This window comes from Procambarus clarkii, unplaced genomic scaffold (assembly GCF_040958095.1).
Source record: "Procambarus clarkii isolate CNS0578487 unplaced genomic scaffold, FALCON_Pclarkii_2.0 HiC_scaffold_118, whole genome shotgun sequence".
NCBI lineage: Eukaryota > Metazoa > Arthropoda > Malacostraca > Decapoda > Cambaridae > Procambarus > Procambarus clarkii.
In genome coordinates this window covers 1,411,912-1,430,702 of record NW_027189151.1, presented here as the reverse complement: position 1 = coordinate 1,430,702, position 18,791 = coordinate 1,411,912, and the positions used below count along the sequence as shown (strand labels likewise).

The 18,791-nt window shown below is 39.9% G+C and overlaps 1 long non-coding RNA gene across 1 annotated transcript; it reads right to left on the bottom strand.

The window, feature by feature from the left end:
- Positions 1-11,411: 11,411 nt before the first annotated feature.
- On the bottom strand, positions 11,412-14,677 carry LOC138360800 (uncharacterized). Its single transcript, XR_011226664.1, has 4 exons — positions 14,529-14,677; positions 12,941-13,025; positions 12,090-12,151; positions 11,412-11,667 (listed from the first exon to the last, which is right to left on the bottom strand). It is a non-coding gene; the product is annotated as an uncharacterized lncRNA (long non-coding RNA).
- Positions 14,678-18,791: the final 4,114 nt, after the last annotated feature.

The following is an 18,791-nucleotide window of genomic DNA, read 5'->3' as shown; positions in this document are numbered from 1 at the left end:
CTTATTGGGTGAGGAAAGATATTCATATTTTAAAGAAGGCTTCTTGGCTGATGCTCTCCATTGATGGAAAATATACAACCTTTTGAAAATCAATGTTAGTTTGATCTAGATATTGTAATTAACGCAGTTACCTGGTGTTATTCTTCACCTATATCTTTTTCTGGTTAATCCCTATTTACATTATGCAGTTCAGGTTTCGTCGCCAGACTATAGTTTTTAGTTTAGTTAATTTATCACATAATGGATTCAGGGACTGAACACACAATTTATTTATCTAAGCAAGTTACAATCTTGAGGAGCTGGCCACAAAATTCATAACACATCGTCACATCAACAACATGGGTTCGAGATCGACCACAAGTACAGTTTCTAAATTAAGCAAATGCCATATGTGGAGAGCTAGTGTCACAATTGATATGTTTGTCCTGCACATTTCCACAGTAGTTTGCTTGGGTTATTTTAATTATCTTAAATATCATTGAAGAGAACCTCCTAGGTACTATACTGTATATATGCTGGTAAGAAGTATAATAATCCTGAGAAATCGTGAAATTATGTTGTACGAGTGCTTCCAGTTAAGTAACATAGTTCATTTGTGTGCGCGTGCTTGAAGAGGAAATGTTATCCCCCCCCTTGTAAATATTTGTGGGTTTCAGACCATACGACCACGGCATACCCTCGCCGCGGTCGAGGGTAAGAACACTGGATGTATACCCAGTATTACAAGTAAACATTAGCAATAACAATTATGGAAAGTTCCTTCACCTATACATAGACAAGAGACTGAACTTCAGCACCCACATACAACACATAAGGGGATGCTCTGAGAGAGAGAGAGAGAGAGAGAGAGAGGGAGAGTAAAATTATCCACTGAGGTCTGATTAAGTCCTTTTGGGGACCTTAATCATTAGGACGTCCAATGATTAACGCAAAGTGAAGCGTATTCAGATGGTATATTGACAACATTCAGCATATCTCATAATGACCTAGTAGTACTTGGTGCACAAATACCTTTTCCAAAGGAATCGCAAAACATAATTAAACACAACTGTACCGTACAGTGTTATATATTTATTTCAGTTTGAACAATTTTCAACATTAACATTCCAACATTCATTTTAGCAAGTTCTCTCAGAATGACGTGTGGGTTAGCATTGTCAAAGGCTGACTTAAGATCTAGGAAAGTGGTATATGACCTATCAGTATGCAGGGTGAGGAATGTGGTAATACAGTGATGTACACTCTTTCCATGCGTAAAGCCATATATCTGGGGAGACAACATATTATTAATTTTGTAAAGGAGACGGTTGAGAACCATCCTCTCAAGACACTTATAGAGACAACTAGTGAGGGTGATTGGGCGAATAGCACTCGGCTGGTGAGGTTTAGAAATGGGAATAATAAGACTGTTGGTCCATGACTTAGGAAGCGCCCCAGTTACATAGCTCATATTATACAATTGAAGCAAGGGATTCCCTGGAACTAGCAGAAGCATACGCAGTATGCCGTAAGTAACTCCATCCTCCCCAGGTGATGTAGCTTTGCCTTTATGTAGAGCAGAATCTAGTTTGTATTCAGTAAAAAGCATGTCACAGTCATCCTCTTGATGACGCATAAAGTCAAGGAGCCTTGCCCTATCAGTATATCTATCATTTAATTCATTCTGTGAGGGTAGAGGAAGACTGTCAAAGCTGGAAGTCGTGGCCCAAGCACCAACAAGCTCATTTGCTCTGTGCAGAGGATTAGGGTACGAGATCTCTGCAGCATTTTTCCCATTGATCTTGTTGATATCCTTCCATGCCCGACTTAGTGGCGTGTGAGAATTGAGACCACTGACAAAAGTTTCCCAGTCTGTCTACCTCAGCTCCACCATACGTTCCCTGGCCTTAGCCAGAGCCGCTTGAAAGAGCCGAAGCATTTCAGCAGTGCGGGTCCTTCTACAAGCTAGTCCAATTATTCTGGCAGTGCGTTTTAGTGTATGCAATTTAGAATCATTATAATAAGCATAAGTGTTATGACCAGTGTAATTTGGGTTACGTGGCCTGGACGATGGATCAAGTGATTCTATAAACTGCTCGAGAGTACCTGTGAGCCCATTGTTAAAATCTTCAACTGATGAAGGCTCAGATGAACTGCACCAATCTGACACATGAGCAACAAGATTGTCTCGTTGATCGATGGACACAGCCAGCCTCTTCCGCTTGAACACTCCACCAGGGAGGATAGAGCTTCCAATGCTTACAGTGTCTAATATGGTCAGAAGATCAGACGCCATATCTGGCACTATTGACGAGGCGCACACGGTGTGGGAGACGTTGACACCGAGACATAGATCAAGAATACCTCTGTAGATATGCGTTGGTTCAAGGTCACCCACAATCTGTGCATCATCGTGACTACCTAATAGTGACACCAGTTGGTTGCCGTTACGATTACTGAACTGCGAATTACCAATATTCCTATGCCTAGCGTTATAATCACTTATAATGATGGTAGGCTCAGTCTGAATACAGATAGGAAGGTCAGCATAATTAAAGTTACAAGGAGTTGATTATTTAGTACATAGTTGTATTTCTCTTTAATTGGATGATAGAGGGGCAGTCTTTAACGTGATTGGGAATACATACATACATACATACATACATACATACATACATACATACATACATACATACATACATACATACATACATACATACATACATACATACATACATACATACATACATACATACATACATACGTACATACGTACATACATACATGCATACATGCATACATGCATACATACATACATACATACATACATACATACATACATACATACATACATACATACATACATACATACATACATACATACATACATACATACATACATACATACATGCGTATATACATACATACATACATGCGTATATACATACATACATGCGTATATACATACATACATGCGTATATACATACATACATACATACATACATACATACATACATACATACATACATACATACATACATACATACATACATACATACATACATACATACATACATACATACATACATACATCCATACATCCATACATACATGCATGCGTACATATACACATCCATCCATCCATCCATCCATACATACATACATACATACATACATACATACATACATACATACATACATACATACATACATACATACATACATACATACATACATACATACATGCATACATACATACATACATACATACATACATACATACATACATACATACATACATACATACATACATACATACATACATACACGTCCAGTCAGCATATAGCTATTTCGAGATAAAATCCAATACAGTTTATATTGGTGAGACGCCACTGTGATGAGGAGTTTAAATATCACAGGAACTGTAGGTTAATGTGTGACATAGGTGAGGTTAGATGAGGCATCTACAAGCACCAGCTGGAGGCTGCTGGAGAGTTGTGGAGGCTGCTGGAGAGTTGTGGAGGCTGCTAGTACTATGCCCAGATGTTGGAGGGTGGATTTGACTCTCCCACCCTCCCTCCCCCCCCCCCCCCCCCCACATTGACCGCAGTACGTCTAAGGTTACTTTCCACTCTCACTTACCAAGGGTATAACCCCCGCCCCCCCCCCCCCCCAACACACACACATGCATCAGATTCTTAACTTACAATATTTATGATTTACCAATTTATGTTACTACACTGACTCTCAATTTCACAATATTGTATAAACTTTGATGAATCGCTCGTCTATGGGTCATCCAATAATGTTAACTGACTTCTAGATGTTAATTACCACTGCTAGGTTTAGGCTCAGCTACAAGTTCCTCTGGGAATTTGTAACATCTGACGATGTAGATTTGACTAAATGTAAACTCTGTCAGCAGAACTATTCGCATACTTTGCGTCATTATATAATGGAATGTGAAAAAATCGCGGAATTTAAAGATAACAACATCAATAGTGTCCATGAAATGTGTATAAGTACTTCATTCATAATGATGTGCTGCCCGAAATCTTAGCGAAGTATCCAAAATTTGCTTACTGTAGGTAATGCATGCACATGACTATAAAGCTGCTGCCCAGTTGGGTGGGTGTGGAGCACATGACTGTAAAGCTGCCGCCCAGTTGGGTATGTATGCCCAGTTGGGTATGTATGCAGCACATGACTGTAAAGCTGCCGCCCAGTTGGGTGGGTGTGGAGCACATGACTGTAAAGCTGCCGCCCAGTTGGGTGGGTGTGGAGCAATTAGACTAGTAACTGTGCGACTCCTCATAGATGTAAAGTGCCTTTTATAGTGACTATTGTGAGCCTCTTGTTGAATTACTTGTGACACAAAAGATTAATGATGTGTGTATTTGTGTGGGTGATTAAACTGAAGCCCTCCAAGCCTTCTTCCTTGAAGGTCAGCATCCCTCCAAATGGGTTACCGTAATTGCCAATGTGCTCAGAATGTATAACTTTCATCACCCCTACCAAGAGAGACAACAACAACACTTTCCTGCCCCATGGGAGATCACTCCTTTCCAAATTACTGTCCCCCCTTTCCCACCCAAGAAGCTGATTAAAGAACAGTCCTTGCTTCGACAAGAAGCAAAGTACAATGCCTTAAGCCAAATTGATGTTTTAGTCAGAGAGCGCTCCCTTTCCCAAATTATTTACACTGATGGATCCTTGCATCAGTCCCATGGTGCAGCTGGAAATGCAGTTATTGTGACAGGGAGAGATGGTTCCATCTCCCATGAGTGTGGAGCGCGTCTAAGTAACTGGGCCTCCACTCTTCAAACAGAATTGGTTGCCATAATCCTTGCACTAGAGCGCGTATATGAATCCAAAGTTGACACGCTAATTGTAAGTGACTCCTTGTCATCCTTGACTGCCCTCAGCTTCCCAAGGCATAACTGTGACGTGCTTATCTCTGAAGCTAGACACAGATATAGTGAAATAATCAATGATGGAGTCAGAGTTTGTCTCCTGTGGATTCCTTCCCATATTGGTCTCCGAATGCATCTAGTGGGACATATATGAATGAGCATTCATTTAGGCCCCTTAACTCGAAAGTTTGGTTCATCCCACAGCGCCAGTTCTGCTTACCAAAAATGGTCCACTAGATACTCAGACTTCTAGATGTTACCACTGCTAGGCTTAGGCTCGGCTACAAGTACCTCTGGGAGTTTGTAACATCTGCTGATTTACATTTGACTAAATGTAAACTCTGTCAGCAGAACTATTCGCATACTTTGCGTCATTATATAATGGAATGTGAAAAAATTGCGGAATTTAGAGATAACACCATCAATAGTGTCCAAGAAATGTGTAAGTACTTCATTCATAATGGTGTGCTGCCCGAAATTTTAGCGAAGTATCCAAAATTTGCTTACTGTTGGTAATGCATGCACATGACTGTAAAGCTGCCGCCCAGTTGGGTGGGTGTGCAGCAAGACTAGTAACTGTGTGACTCACTATAGATGTAAAGTGCCTCGTATAGTGACTGTTGTGAGCCTCTTGTAATATGTCACTAGTGACACAAAGATTATTAATGTGTGTAATTATGTGGGTGATTAGATATGTATGTATATGTGTATACGTATATATATATATATATATATAAATATATATATATATATATATATATATATATATATATATATATATATATATATATATATATATATATATATATATATATATATATATATATATATATATATATATACATGTATGTATGAGGGTGTGTACATGTGTATACAACATTGATAATTTTTTAACTAGCGTCATATATTGTTATTTGCTTAGCTAAACGAACTAGAGGGTTCAGTTCCTGAACCGATTATGTGCCTCTGTAATCCTGTACACCACCGCCCACGGGATGGGTATGGGGTGCATAATAAAGAAAGAAATTGAATATGAAGTCGATTTAACTTCCAAACATATATATTTTAATAAATGTTAAATGTTTTCTGGCTAGTTATGTTAGATTTTATTAAAAATACGTATTCTACTTGTTAACATTATATTTTAAATTTGTGATAATTTGTGCAGAGAAGTGCGACAACTGGATATGCCAACAAACACTTACCAAACAACGATATATCTTGGATAAGTCGCTCCACAACATTGCCGCTTGGACCATCGACTTCCTTTGATGCTACTTATTTCATAATGAAATTACATTAGTTTGGAGTAAATATATGTTTTCTCATGTTCTGCATTCAGCACCAACATTATAGTGAGTAAATATATCATATTACTTCATTACTTAAATAATGCTAAGAGGGGTTGAGTAGCTTTGGGTCTTTAGTGCACAGAATCTCCAATAGATGGGGCGAGAGTCGCCCCATCTCTCTCGCCCGAGCAAGAGTCGAAACTTAATTTAAAATTGATATATCTCTGTTCTCGAACATGATATATTTCATTTGGTGCAATCATAATAATGTTCATATCTCGGTCTTTCTGGAGGCATATAAGATTTTAGGCTTTATTAGCGAATCTTTGTTAATTATACAATATATCGGCAAGTGCGTAGGCGTCTGCACTCCATGCCCGACAAGCTACTAAGCGCTACTATAAAAACATATGTATCTTCACTTGAGCTATAAATATGTATATTGTAATGTATTTAAAATGAAGCTCTTATTTCTATCTTGCTTAAGACATATAAAACATTTGTGTTTATTAACGAATTTACGTGAAATAAACATTGATCTGAGAGAGAGTTGCTCTGTTGTTCAGTCTGTACGGGGTGGGAGCTCCTTAATTTTTAAAATACATGTATCTTCATTAGAACTTTAAGTATGTCTATGGTAAAGTGTTTAAAGTGAAGCTTATATGTCTGTCTTTCTTGAGACATATAAAACATATATGTTTATTAACGAATTCACGTGAAATAAACATTGTTCTGAGAGAGAGAGGCTCGGTGGATTGATCTGTCCGGGGTCGGAGCTCGGCTATTATAAAAGTACATGTATCTTCGCTTTAAATTTAAATATGCCCATGGTAAGGTATTTAGAATAAAGCTTATATTTCTATCTTTCTTGTGACATATAAAATTCTTACGTTTATTAAGGAATCTGCGTGAAATAGGCATGGTTCTGAGATGAATGCTACGGTTTTCGAGCTCGACGCGCGGCAATGAACGCCATATACATCCAGTGGGTGTTATTGGATCCCATACCCATTCTATGGGTGGTTGGGGCCCCATACCCATTCTATGGGTGGTTGGAGCCCCATACCCATCCTGTGGGTTGTAGTGGACGCCATACTCATCCTGTGGGTGGTATTGGACCCCATACCCTTCCTGTGGGTGGATGTGATCCCCATTCTCATCCTCTGGGTGGATGTGACCCTCATACCCATCCTGTGGATGGTATTGCACCCCTTACCCACCTAACAGGTGGTAGTGGACAATATACCGATCCTGTAGTTGGTATAGTAGACACAATACCATCCTGTTTACAGTAGTTTACCCCATAGACATTCCAATGTACCATCGTTTTCTGTTAGCGTTCCTACAAAACATCCTTTAAAGATTTGTAAAGCACAAACTATGGTATATAATATTGATTGGTGAAGGACTGTTATTCTATGTAATCATTTTTAGTGCTTATTATAATTTACTAAGAACAACTAATATTTCTCAAAACAAAACTACGAGCCTTCAATAGAAAGTAGCTGATCTATAATATTCTAAGAGCATGGACAATAGTAGGTAAATTTCACAACCCATGTGGGACCTGAAAAGTACAATTTTCCTTATAATTGAACCAATCACGACTATTCTGCTATCTAGGTTGACGGACGGGTACTGTGAGACGTAAATTGGTACGTGAGGAAGAGTTTGGGCCTTGGAAAAAAAAGTAACTGGGAATATATCACATATTTACTAATTCATATTCAACATATTGACTTTAAGCATTAAGTCATATATGTGCTGTCTTGTGTGAGAACGGGTTGCCTATTATACCATGGATTCTTCTTTTGCTTCTCGGATTTTTCCCTTTGGGACGGGATGAACCTGTTTACTGCCTCCTGACACTTTTGGGTGACATAGTCCATCATATCCTGTACTTATGCATACATTTTTAAGAGATGTTTATATCCTAAGCTTAATTGCACAGGCAAATCGTATTTATTCTGGCCTTAAGTTCTAATATATAGTCTACGTTTAAAAACACATACCATACTCTAAAATCTATATCAATAATACTAGATTACAGTACATTCCAGCCACCCATGTGCCCATGTCCAGGCCAGTACCTTCCTATAGTCCCCATAACACGAAATACCTAAAGCTGCACCAATTGTTAGTGATTCTGAAATATTCGTAAAGTTTTAGTGTCATTTTTTGGTCTTGTCCTAGCTGTCGGTGTGTCCAAACCGGTGGGCGCGGCCCTCCAGCCGTTTGCTAGCGACACGGGGCACCCCCTTCCCACTGTCCGCCATTCGGAGACAATTGGATTAGAATTCTCTGGACGGGCGTCGTACCTCTCAGTGGAGGTACTGGATATGCTGCGAGTTGAGATAGCAGACGTCTGTGGAGTGCAGCTCTTAACGACTCACCGTGCGCTTGGTAAGCTCGGCTCTTTGGCCGTTTACAGGGATTTAGTGTCCCGCTACGATGGTTGTTGTTCCCACTCACTGATGATGGTGGTACCGTCACTGTTTCAGACTGCTGCTGTACTCTCACGTATGTGGGGCTTCATAGGGTTCCGTTTGAGTTCCCGGACAGTTTGCTACGCCTTTACTTTGGAAAATAGGGTGCAGTGGCGTCCCACCGGACGAACTTTGTTTCTTCCGGCAGGTGGTGGGGGAGGGGGTCTCGAACAGGACCTAGACCGTCTCTCTACGTCTCCAGTCTCCTGTTCCGTCTACTGTCACGTTGCTTGGTTACACCATACGTGCCTTCTACGCTGGGCAGCCCTGGACATTTTTCCGGTGTGGCCTTGAGGGGCTATAGGTGGCGGTCTGCAGTGGTGTGGTGGCAGCTCAGGTCAATTTGTTCCGGGAGGAGAACTTTCCCCCGGTTGGTGGCCCCGGACCTGTTGCTTTGTGATGGTGTGGTGGGGGAGGCTTCCCTGCCATCTGATGCCTCTGTGGTGTTGCCGAGTTTTGCCGCCTGCACGGACAACGTTGAGGTTGGTGGTGTAGCCGTTCCGGTGTAGCCCTTAGATTGTGAACTTGTGACCCCGGTCGTCGATCCTGCTGTGATTCGGAGTCGTGCCTTGCATGGTGTGGTACGGCCGCCCAGAGGCTCTCCTGGTGTGCTTCCTAGGAGGTGCAACAGTTTTGACGATCAACAGCCTGTGTTCAAACGATCCAGGAGGGTTCAGAGTGTGTCGCCCCCTCGTGCGTGGGTTGACGAGCGAAACTTTAAGAACTCTACGAGCTCTATCTCTATGGAGTGCGATGATGGTGTGATGGGGGCTTGTGTGGTACCGGCGAGTGGCGTGGGCGGGTTTGGTGGCTGCTGACCCTGTTGTGGGGGTGGGGGCTGGTGCGGGGACTTTGTTTCCTGCTTCGGGTGCCTCACACGCATCCGTGTGTTTCGGTTCCCTGGTGTTGGGGGTGGTCCACCCTGAAGGGGAGGTTGGTGGGGCTCGTGATTTCATCGTGGTCCTGAGGAAGTATGCTCGCCGGACGGGCTCTGTGTCTAACCCGTTCTCGAACTTGCTTATAATCAATATTTTGCTTATGAATAAGTACATATGTGATATACTAATTTATTGTGAATATTTGAGTTTACCTGAAAAGCTCAACTAAATATATATTTTACGCGTCACTACAACATTGAGATGTCAGAGTGATCACTGCACACATGCCACCACAATATAGTGACGTCAGGGATCTCTCCACACATGCCACCACAATATAGTGGCGTCAGGGATCTCTCCACACATGCCATCACAATATAGTGACGTAGAGATCACCCCACACATGCCACCACAATATAGTGACGTCAGAGACCACTCCATACATGCCACCACAATGTAGTAACGTCAGAGATCACTCCACACATGCCACCACAATATAGTGACGTCAGAGACCACTCCATACATGCCACCACAATGTAGTAACGTCAGAGATCACTCCACACATGCCACCACAATATAGTGACGTCAGGGATCTCTCCACACATGCCATCACAATATAGTGACGTCAGAGATCACTCCACACATGCCACCACAACATAGTGACGTCAGAGATCACTCCACACATGCCACCACAATATAGTGACGTCAGGGATCTCTCCCCCCCCCATAGGCCGTCACATTCTTATGCAGAACTTAAAAAAAAATACAAAACTGAAAATCTTGGTATGAAGACAGACAAAATTAGACCAAAATTATATAATAGAGTTGTGCTAAATATTTGCAAAAAGAATATGTAGTAAATTTGCATGATTTTTTTTTTTTTTACCTCTTTGGAGTTTAAAGAAGCAGTAGTTTGCTGGTTCGTCTGCAGTCTTTAGTGTTTGCGTGAGCGTATATGCACTCACCAGCCTGACTTGCGTGAGCGTATACGCACTCACCAGCGTTACTCGTGCAAGTGTATAGGGTCTCCCGATCTGTTCTTATACATTCATTTTAAGAGTCTGACAACTGTTATATGTGTACAGCCTATCGGGGAATTTTCCCGTGGCAAAACCCTTATATATTCCCCACCCCGGGTTCTAACTGGCCTTGTTGTTGTTGTTCTGTTAAGTAGGAAAGATTTGAAAGATTGTGAAAGGAAAGATTGTGAGGAAAAAGCTCGTAGAACATCTAGAGAGGAACTTTGTAACACACCACCAGCATAGGTTCAGGGATTATCATGCCTCACAGGTTTAATAGAATTTTATGATAAAAATATGACCAGAAAGAAAGATGTGGTCAAATTGCATTTTCTTAGGCTGTCAGAAAGCCTTTGACACAATACCCATATGAGGCTGGTACAGAAGTTGGAAAAAAAACAGACATGAATAACAGGTAAGGAGCTCCAGTGGATAAGGGAGTATCGTAGCAACAAAAATACAAAGTTACTATGAGTGGGGAAGACCTCAGAGTGTCAAGATGTCACCAGCGGAGTCCCACAGGCATCTGCACTTGGACCCATCCTGTTTCTGATATATACAAACGATCTTCCTAAGGATATAGACGCATTGCTCTCAATGTTTGCCGATGATGCCAAAATCATTAGAATTCTTGTATTAAACGCACATTTTATGATGCAAATCAACCTTCTTGTTTCAGTTTAAGACGACAACTGCAGGGATGGTTAGTCTTGAGCATAAGCGGAACATTCTCAACTTTCAGTAATATCACAGTTGATCAGGCGAACTTCAGCTTACATTAACGATAAAAAAAACTAATTGTTTGCTGGATAATGTATAGAGAGGTACAAACATTATACAGAAAAATCCTTATAATTTAATTTATTTCATGTACATATGGCGAATTTATTCCTGATATAGTATGGAAACGTTCGTTAGCAATTGTACATAAACTTAACAGAAAACTTTCTCTAAGTTAATTCACATCTGGAGCTTAATCTCTTCCTGAGTGTTAACATCGATGACAGTGTTGATCAAGGCTTCATCTGCCTCGCCAGAATTGGGGACCAAAACTCACACGCGGTGAATGGCTATATCTGTTCAAAGCTATCAACGCTCCCTGCAAAATGGGTAAAGGAAGTCTTATTTCGTCACTCTAGAAAGTAAATTCATAAAAAACTAAAAAAAAAAAAAGTTTTCACCTCAGCAATTATTTTACCTACTCCTCGTCCTTGTTTATCTGGTCTGTCTGTTGGTTGTTGTTTATTTACACCCAAAATAGTTGGGTGATAATAACAGTACAGTATAAATACTCGGTGATAACACCCATACAATATAAATACTCGGTGAGAACACCCATACAATATAAATACTCGGTGAGAACACTCATACAGCATAAACAGTTGGGTTCCTGCTAGCATCACCCATAAGTATCCTCACTTCCTTGTGGATCTAATGTTCTCACATGTTTCCTGATGTGTATTTATGTTTATATGTGATATATAAGAACAAACACATGACAACGTATGCTGTCTACATTACCGTGTGGGAACTTATGGCGGGAAATCCTCCAGCGATCCTCTTCCCTTCATTGTTGAAGCGTTCTGTTCGTGAAGACATTCGGATATATATATATATATATATATATATATATATATATATATATATATATATATATATATATATATATATATATATATATATATATATATATAATTTTTTATACATATAGCAAATCTGATCAATATGGAGCTGTATAATTTATACAAATCTGGAGTTTAATTTATATTATTAATTAATTTTGGATTTTTTATTCAACGATTTAATAAAATTTCTTGAAATAACAGATGTACATTCAGTACATGAATTGTCCAGTGAGTCGAATGATGAAGTGAACCAATTTTATTTAAGGGAGTTTTGTAATAAAGTTTTGTAATATCATGATGGGATGAGTAAAAGGGTTCTTAAGAAGGAAAATCTGCTGTTTTTCAGTATAGAAAAACCTTAAAGTTATAATCAAATTTATACACAGATACATGTAAAGATGCCAAAGAACTGATTTGTTAAATTTCCATTGTTAACTTAATAGAAGGGGGGAAATGGGGAGGGGGTTGATTAACTATAATAAAACACACTGAGCTTGCTCACACAGTGTGTGTAAGCAACTCGCACACACACTGTCTGTACTTGCTTGAGTATATACTCAAGCAAGCACAGACACACTCATTGGATCATTTAATGTGATTGAAAGACAGGAAAAATGCACGCTAACACTGTCATAAAATATTGCACACACAAGTTCAAGTATGTTTATTGAGATAAGAAAGAAATACATCTCAAAGGGATAGAGTAGCTTAGGCTATTTCTACCCCCATGCACACACATATACTCACGCGCTTCAAGGAGCGAGGGCGTCCAGCAGAGAGAGAGCACCAGCACCACCAGCATCAGGTAGGTCTTGGTGCCAGCCATTACTCACTGTGGAGATGAAACATCATCTTGGTTACTGTTACTGTTAACACTTACATTAAATATTTGAAGGAACCAAAGGTTATGCAAGCCGTACTAAACATGTGAGGTGCCGGATGCCTCTTTCATTATCTCCTATGCCAACGATTTTACTTTCCCCCAGGACGCTACGGCTCACACGATGAGTAAGCGACGCACAGTAAACTGCTGCTCACAGGATGAGTAAGGAATGCTCAATACACTACTGCTCACAGGATGAGAAAGGGATGCACAATACACTACCATTCACAAGATGAGTAAGGAATGCACAATACATTACCACTCACAGGATAAGTAAGGAATGCACAATACATTACCACTCACAGGATAAGTAAGGGATGTACAATACACTACCACTCACAGGATGAGTAAGGGATGCACAATACACTACCACTTACAGGATGAGTAAGGGATGCACAATACACTACCACTTACAGGATGAGTAAGGGATGCACAATACACTACCACCCTCCGGCAACAACAGTCAACAGTTGCTATACCTCCAGGATACCAATATTTTTTTCTACATGAGCCGAGGCATCAGACGCAAGGAAACGAACTAAAACCAATGTAGAGGAAAAACAAAGAGGAGGGAAGAGGAGTTGAAGGTAGAGAGGAAGAGAGAGAGAGAGAGAGAAGCCATCAGCATGGGGAAGAGAACTTCCCAGCAGCCTCCAGAGCTTGGAACACGGATAAATGACGCCACATGGACGCAAGAGATTGACAGAATCCAGCAAGATCAGTCAGTGGGGCAGTTACAATCAACCAGTCGGGCTTACAGAGAGCAATTAACCATTGTTCCACCTTTGTATCCTCCTCTCAGTTACCCCAAACAGCCTCCCGGACCGGCAATCACATCTCCCCTCCCTCGCATCCCTCTCCTAATACTCCTTCATAACTCTCCCTCATTGGTTAAAAAACCAACATTTGCGTATATGTGAAATTTATGAAAGGAATTTACATAACGTCTTTCGCACTCTCGTAAATGCTTTATCAAGGTCTGAGTGTATGATTAGGACGAGACTTACATCTCAACGTCTAATCAAATAAGTCCTGCATCTTATTTACAAATTACAGCTTATGTCTTGATTACATGATACAAACTGTTATTAAGCTCAGGTCAAACTCTTGTGATGAAGGAATTCACGTATCTCATGATGAGGTCCTATTCAATTTACGAAATAAATTAAAGGCTGTACAAATAAACACGTGATCGCAGGATTGTTACAACCCCAGCTTAGAAATGTATAAAAATAACAATGTTAAGTATAAATACTAGTTCCCTCGTCTCATCAAACAGGCCTTCTGCATTTTTCCTGTTTCTTTTGTTCTTGTGAATGTAATTTGTACTGCTTCTGTACTGGCAAGCATGATTATTGAAAGCCTTTTATTCAACAATATATTTGAATAGTGTAGCTCTACAGAACAGGTTACTTGAGGAACAGCGAAAGGCATTTGCGTTAAGGATATCACCTGTGTAGAGTTTGCAGTTTTTGGGTCAAACCAGTCTCAAGACTTTGTGAAGTCACTGGAATCAACGACACTGCAGAAGAGTGTGTTTGAAGACGCTGGAATCATCTACCGAGGAGATGTTACTCTGTGCTGCTCCTTTTGAAGTATACTCACTCTGCCAGGCGGCGCCATGTTTATATAGTCGTGCTGGCAGTATAATCATCCCAGGAAAACCCGATGTATTTCCAGCCACAGGTGGGAGCGCAACCTTTCCTCCAGTCCAAGCAAAAAGTTAAATTCTGGCTTTGTTTCTACCAAATTATTGCAATGTTTGACTTAATCAGCAACCAACTAACTGACAGGATGTATCTTCCATACGTTAGAGTAACAAACTATTTGTTTTCTGAAGTGTAAATTAATATTATTTACTTTGTGGTTTTATGTATAGTTAGGTCTAGGTTAGGTTAGGTGGTGTGGTGACGTTGATTTAAGGAGTGTTTACACTACAGGCTGAAGGTGAACGAGGCACAGCCTTGAACATGGTGAGGTGGATTATAACTTCAAATACTAACTTATTATATAGAGTTTTTGTAGTCAATATTTGACTTATAAGTTTTGAACCTCATAACCCTTTATTTTGACAACGGCAAGAACATGATCCAAACGAAAATTTCTAAGCCTTTTCTCTCTCAGATTTTAGCTAATGGTGAGGTAATTTGATCTTGATAATAAAGCTTCAAATTGACATAGCTGGTCTCAACAAAAAATTGCATTTGCTAATCGCAAGGTAAAGACTATCTTTAACGCAATTATTTTTATTCGGGCTTTTCCAGAAGAAGAACTGAGCATGATTCTGAGTAATGCTCAAATAATTTAATTAGTTTTTTATATATTTCTGTTCTCAACCTTAGACTGAATATATGGTTGAGACTTTGCGTGACTGACCTTGACCCTCGGTGTTGTGAGCCTGATTGATGAAGATTAAGCCTCCCCAAGAGGTGGCACGAGCATGAATAGCGTGTAATGTGAACCTGAGGCTCGCGTCTGCAGCATCGATATCTCCGTGTCTTCACACCAAAATATTGTTATTAACTGTCAGTGGAGCTGCTTCGATTAAGGTGACTCAAGAACTCTCCTGTTCCAGACAAATGGAACTAAATAAATAAAACTTATTGGATGCGAAGCTCTGAGAGTAAACAGCTTGGAGGGATAAACAACCAGGCAACGAACATGCTGCGTATTTAATCTTGAGCTCAGTAAAGACTGGAACACAGGTCTGGAGCAGGGAAGATGCAGGCACTTCTCAAGTTACTAGGCACTGCACAAGAATTAAGCATTAATGAGCTCTGAGAAAACTTAAAAAATGATTCCTGTTCACCCAGCACTAAATATGTTCCTGAGTACAAGGTAACTGTTGACGGTTTATTCCTGGAAAGGGTTAGTGATTGGCCGTGGGTTTCCTCTGAGTTCATCGGTCTTCTTTCATGTTTACAACACGCTCTATCTCTTTGTGGCCCGCATACTTGCTGATATTACTGGTAACTGCAGCATCTAGAGCCCTGCGGAACACCGCTAGTAGCATCTATTCTCTCTCACTTCTCTCATTCATATTAACCCTTTGTTTTATGTCCGTGAGGCATTCTCCGAACCAATTCACCAAGTTTCTTCCGATGGCGTGCTCTTCGACCTTCCTAAGTAGCAAGAGTTAACCAACATCCCCCCGACTTCTTGAATTTAGTGATCGACCACGTAAGTGACCCTCCAGGTAGTAGGGACAGAATCAGTTCGACCTTACCTTCATTAAGGGCTCTCTCAAATATCTCATCAGGACCAGGAGATTTGATGGGTTTTTGTCTCTCGATCTATTTAAGTGTGTCGTTCGTTGTTACACAGTCTGTTTTCTTCAACGTCTTCATGGATTTCAAAGGAAATTGTTTAGCGCCACCTTTGTGATAACATTAAATTGTTGAGCATAATGCTCATTTGTGTTATCTTCGTTATATATATATATATATATATATATATATATATATATATATATATATATATATATATATATATATATATATATATATATATATATATATATATATATATATATATATATATATATATATATATATATATATATATTGGAAAAAACATTTATTTGTCAAGTTTGCATCTCCGGCTATCTTAGCTTCGTAAGCTCTTTTGACTTGTCATATTTCCTGCTTGATCTGTTATTTTAATTTTTAATGATCTAGCAAGTGTTGCTCTGAGTTTTTTTTTTCTGTACTCTTACTTGTCGAATTAAATTATTAACTTTGCTTATCATGCATTAAAAATCATTGTTAATTGATCTATTTTGTTTGCTAGTGATATTTTTTTTTAAATATATATATATAAGTTCAACAAAGTTTCCATGTTCTAAAGACCACAAAATTCTGGTCCCCAATCGGGCTTGTATTACCTTCCACGGAGTATTTCGTTGTGGTCTGTTTCAGCTCCTGCCGCAGTTATTCGTAATTTACCGTCCAAAAATCTGGGACATAATTAGGACAAATGGAGTCAGTGAGGCGTCCATAAACTGAATATTTAACATGAAAACAGATATCGTTCTGATAAGATTGACGCCCCTAGACTCAACACAGATATCGTTTTCTGTGGTAAGAATAGTTTCCAGTGCGCATGAGCCTCATACTCTCGGCTCCTGGGGAAACTAGGACTAACTAATATGTTGTCAAAATTTGCTGATATTTTATTCATTCTGCATATTAGATAATGAGTTCTAGTCTCATATTTTGTAGCCACGGTAGTGCAGTACTCGCCGGTCACTTCAGATGTCTGCTTAATGATTCTTCTATGTGATAAAGTTGAATATATAAACCATCTTAGTGAATTACTGAACAGAAGCGAATGTGTTGTCATCGCCAGAGACTCAGAGATGCGTAACTTATCAGGTTTGCAACTTAACTAATGAAGAAAAAGTTCTTTTCTAAGCACACATCACTGAAAAATGTGGCCAAACGGCGAGATTTGTATGTTTATAATTTTCTGTCTATGTGTATCCTTCGTTAAAAGAGTTATGAGTAAAAGTAAGAGCTGCAGTTATTTTTAACATACTTGAATTCTGTAGTTAAATCCCTGAACTAAACATGACTAAGCTCTTCACATATTAGAGTCAAGCGTAAGGTGAGCTGTGGGAAGGGAGCGCTCTGTGCCCACATTCAATATGAGCTGTGGTAAGGGAGAGCACTAAGCTCGCCAACAAGACGCTCTACGGGAATGTTCACCTTCATCATAGGTGAAGGATGATGGCTGGCTGGGTGACCTTCCTGGCGTGGGTGGTTGTGTTGCTGCGCTGTGGCGCTCCCTCACAGGCTCTGTCTGGTAGCTACCCTAATGCATCTGTTCTCTTATATGTTGCCGTAGTATATCGACATCTGTTTTATACTCTTGTACGATTGAAAGTACAATCTTTGACTTTTAGTTAGAAGCACAATTTCGCGAATTTTTATAGTCTAAAATGTACTTAAGAATAAACTCACATGAATATTATGGGACAGTTTTCGGGTCTGAATTTACATCATATAATTGGATTAGTATAGCGACGTCTGCGACAGAAAGCTTGTTAGCCTCTTGGAAGTCGTCCAACCCAGCGACAGGTAGTCCTCAAGATGCAACCCACAACAGCTGGCTAACTCCCTGGTGTACCTATTGCTCTTACATGAATGGGGGGGGGGGGGGGAATCAGGAGGTACGAAAATGGACCAAAACATGCCGTCCTGGCCTGGCCGGGTCGAATATTAAATTATTGGCCGATTCCACTGTTCACTGCTCTAAAATGCCATGTTACAAAAATATATTTTTTTATTGTAACAATGTACAATTTCGTACCAATATCTGTACACAACCTTTTGTACGGGGTAAAACGAAGACGAGATGGAAGAAAACAAATGGAAGATAGTAAGAAAAAGATTCATAGTTCCTTTCATCTCAATAAAGTTGTGGTAAGCTGTAAGTCACACTAATGAGGTAATAATGCCCGCGGGTGGTAAGAGTGAACCAGCAAACGAACAGAGGATGAAGGAACACCAGAAAACTGAGCGGCCCGGTGAACCACAAACAAAAATAAACGCTGATAGGAAACGATGATCGCGCTCACCTCCATATTGCTTACATTATGGGAGAGAAAACAAAAGAGAGTCGGGTGAGTGAATATAAGTACCAGACAAGATCTTAGAAAACAGGAAAATTCTTGCCGGTAGTAACAAATGAAACCTCGAGACTCAAGTAGTGAAA